We start from the raw sequence: 4,541 nt of genomic DNA, 5'->3' as shown, positions 1-4,541 counted from the left end.
ATAAAAAGAAAAACAAGCTTTATGGTATTCTTTAGGTGCTGGAGATTAAACCCAGACATTCCACATGGTAGACAACACTGTGTCACTGAGCTCCTGCCCCCAACCCAGAAATTTATGATTATTAAAACTTCGTATTTTCTTTAATAATTGCCAATTAACTGTTCAAGTGTTTTGTGCAATCGTATAGGAAATACTTAAGAATCTTTTAAGTTTTATCATCCTTACATATTTATGCAAAGACAATGTAACAAAGCCAGAATCAGTTGTTTATCTTTATTTCAATGTTTATAGAACTGTACTAAAATTATATATGCATATTTAAATTTCTAGGAATTTCTCAAAAATAAAACTTTATCACGCTCTTAATACTGTCCTAAATCTCAGACCACAGAAATTTGGACTTGATCAGTAAATAAAACTGGTAAGAGCTACTTCAAAATTGTAGAAAAATAAACAGCTTGTTTTTCTGAAACAACAAGACATGCAGATATTGTGTTTCCTCCTAAGGAGGGTATAAATATCACTTTTGTGGTAGCTTACCAAATTACATAAACCAAATCTCATCAGAAGAACATGTCAGGCAGGACCAAATTGAAAAATATTATACAAAATACCTTCAAATATATAGAGATCATGTGAAGCAAATGAAATCCAAAGGACATTTACAAGACCTAGGTTACTAAAATATGACAATTAGAACCTAGTCCAGAGAAATGACATTATTTAGAACTAATGAAATTCTAATGAAATCTATTTGTTAAAAACAACTGTCTCTTTCAGAATTGGGCTATAAATGCTGTCATGTTGTCAATAGCATCACTGGAATCCAAAGGACATAGAGGTAGTAGCTGATGTGATGCATACATGGAGACAATGAACAGAGTTCCGGGTGGCTGAGGTGTAGATCAGCAATACAGTGCTGTCCTACCATGCGTGAGGCCTTGTATTTGATCTGCAGCATTACAAAATTGAGCACACAAAAACATTTCAGACAGCCAGTAAACAAGATTTCAGCACATGAAAAATGTAAAAAGACATTTGCTAATAATGGGAATGGATGTGCCAGATGCACAGCAGATCCTAAGAGCACAGGGTCCAGATGGCCACTGATGTACATGTTACAGAAAAATTAAATTTGTGAGAATTGTTCCCTTGAAATGTAAAACTTAAGATATTTTAGATGCTTTCCAAAAATTAAGTCTAAGAAAAGCAAAAACGTATATACATATAATCATTACAGTACTGTCTGTCTTTGCAGAATATAACCATTGTGGATTGAATCAGCCTCATACAGACAAATTGACAGTATGTTTACATGGAAAGGAAGTGAAAACAGGTTTTCCATATTAGAAATATTATAGATGGCATCTAAAGTGATGAATTCTGAGAAACCAGCATTCACTTATTCTTAACAAATTAGAGAAGCCATTATAGTAGCAACAGCTAAAGTAATTTACTGGGAAGAGAATTCAGGAAGATGATAGGGTTTTGATATAAGTCAGGATGAGTAACTTTTAAAACTGTGTTTATGTTTTACCTTAACAAAACATACATATACAGTTTATGTATTATCTCCTAGGAAGCTATTACACCAATGTGTTATGCAGACATAACAGTACCCAACTGCTCAGCTTGATTCCTGCTTGTCTTAGTCACATTTCCATTGCTGGAACAAAATACCCGATATCTACAACTTAAAGTAGGAGAAGTTTATTTCGGTTCTTGGTTTTAATCTATGGTTGGCTGACTCAAGACAGGAATGACATGGTGGAAAGGGATGGCAGGGGTAAGAGCTTCACCCCACGGCGGCACTTCTGTCAGCATTCCCGTCTTCTGAGCTCTGATCATCATTGTTCATCTTGGTCACAACACTCATCCTTCTTCTCCAAATCTTTCCAAACTCTTTCTGCAAACCAATTGCAAAGGCTTCTCAACCACATGGTCAGGTACAGTCCCACTAATTATCCTTCTTCTCCAGTCCCCAAATCTGTCTCAAAACACTCAACATCTGCAATTTAAATTAGGAGAGGTCTACTTCGGCTCATGTTTTCTGTCCATGGTTGGCTGGCTCCAGGGAGGAAATGGCATGGTGGGAGTTGTGGCAGAGGAATGATGTTCAAACCATGGCAGCCAGGAAGCGCCAAAAGAAGGAGATGCTGAGGAAAGAGATATAGCTTTCCAGGCCATGCCCCTGCTCACCTGCCTCCTCCAACCAGTCCACACCTCCTAAAAGCACAGTTAGCTATGAACCCAAGAGCAGATTAAGCCACTAATAAATACAGCACCCCCCATGATCCCACCACCTTCCAAAAGTCCTGCTCTGAACACATAACAGTTTTGGAGGAACACTCTAGATCTAAATCACAACACTGCTTTATCTCTTTAACCCACTTGAAGGAAAAAATTAACTTGGAGTTATATATTTCAACAAAAAATATTCAAGGAGTAACTCTCCAAAGAGATGTCATCTTTATCTTTTTACCTGTTCAGCAACGAGAGGAATTTCCAGAAAAGCTATCACCTCTTTAACTGGCTTTTCTCTTGTTAACAACAGATTACTTTTATAGCTGAGCCTGAGAAATTCACCTCTGTCCTCCTTCCAGACTTCACCCCCACGTTCAGTGAAGTCTTTCATTCAGGCACTGGCTTCAACTCGTCTTCTCTTCTCCTCTGACAATTCCCTCCCAGAAGTTCTTGCATCTCTTGCTCAAACAGAATATATCTGTCTTCAGGACCACTCCCATTGTATTGCCACTGATACCATGAATGAATCTTGAATAAATCAACAGTGAGCCTGAACTGAAGCACATCAGGAAGAGCAACAATATTATGATTGGCACAACAAACACAAGCCTTGGTAAAAAGTTAATCATCTGCATCATCCTGAAATGTTTCTGAGCAAAGAAGCAATTGAATTCTTTCTTCAGGGCATTATGCAGTCACTTAAACATGAATCAGCTCTTTTCAACACTGTCTCAGGCTATATTGGCTTTTAGTTTTTTATCTTCAATTGTTTATCTTTATATTTAAGACTTAAGGGAATCCTTTGCTGCCTCCAACAAGTCCAGTTTGGGCATTAATGTTACTTATTACAATTCAGTTATTAATTGTGTCACTATTTTTATATCTTAATCTAATAATGTAACACCTTAGGTGTCAGAGATTGCCACTCTTTCTTACTTCTACATCTCAGTGTTTTAGACATCTATATATGTTTGCTTGCTTTGACTGGTGAACTACAGCATGAATCCCTAAGCCATTATTGGTCTGTAGCCTTGTTAGAACCTGGCCACACAGCAGGAGGACAGTAGTAGTTAAATGAATGAAGTTTGCTGGTTACAATATTTCCCTATCCTTGCATTACTGCATCAGCTTTGCCCCTGTCAGGTCAACTGTGGTATAAGACTGCTAGGAGAATGAACTCCACCGTGAACTGTACGTGCAAGCTACACACTCCTTGTGAGAATAATAAATGCCTGGTGATCTGAGGTCTTGCTGAGGCTGTGATGCTAGCACTGGGAAGGGTATTTATTTTGTACTGTAAACATATACGGATAAAAAGAAACTGAAAATAACAAAAATAAAAAATAATTTTCCTACTGATCTTCAGTAGGATTATTGTCTTTCACTGAAGCATTTCCAGGTACCAGAAAGGTTGAGAACTGCTGGACTATAGAAGAGAAAAGCTAAAATTATGACTGTTGGAGACACAAGATTTGTTGCATATGTGGGCTAACTATGTTACTCGTAACAGAAAATAATAATGTAGCTCTATATAAGGTTAGTGGTAAAAATATTATAATTAATATAACATTCTCATATGATAATTCTTTAATTGTCACTATTTATTGTTATTGGGGTTTATTGCAGGACAGTCAGAGCAATAACAGAATAAACAAAGTATTTTCCAATCATCTAATGAAGAGTAAAGTTAACATGGGCAGAGCAAAGGAAATAATACCACATTATAACCAAATAGTCTTCCTGGAAACGTGTCTATTTATTGTAAAGTACAATGAGAACTTTACATATGCTGGAGAAACATAGAAAATAAATTAAGCATCATGCATACCAAGGTGAGATCCTCAAATATACTAATTATTTTTAAATGATTAGTTACAGTCTATCTAGGTTGATCTTTCCATTGTTCTGCTCTTGGTACAAGTAAGTATATGTAGGAATCCTAAAACAGCTAATAAGTGATTCATATATGCTGAGAAAATTCACATTCTATTTTACAAATATGTTTGGTCTTGCAGATATAATATTCTATACAAAGATTATGTTTACCAAAATATTAAGAGAAAATTTGGGTGAAATTAAGAACTGTGAGGCTATGTAATTTTGCTGAATATCATGAACAGAATATTGAAGATTTTCCCTCTATATATTTCCTTCCTTTACATTCATTAACAAGCTTCAAGGTTTTGTATTTCTAAGATTGCATTCTCTATCTTTTTGAGTGCCTTTCTTTACCTGCTTCACCAGGATTTTGTTCAATTCACTTTTTCCTTTTTATTTATTTTGTAATTCTTATATTC

This window comes from Chinchilla lanigera, unplaced genomic scaffold (genome assembly GCF_000276665.1).
Source record: "Chinchilla lanigera isolate Chin_1 unplaced genomic scaffold, ChiLan1.0 scaffold00048, whole genome shotgun sequence".
NCBI lineage: Eukaryota > Metazoa > Chordata > Mammalia > Rodentia > Chinchillidae > Chinchilla > Chinchilla lanigera.
The sequence above is the reverse complement of the archived record's forward strand: the minus strand, read 5'-3'. Positions refer to the sequence as shown.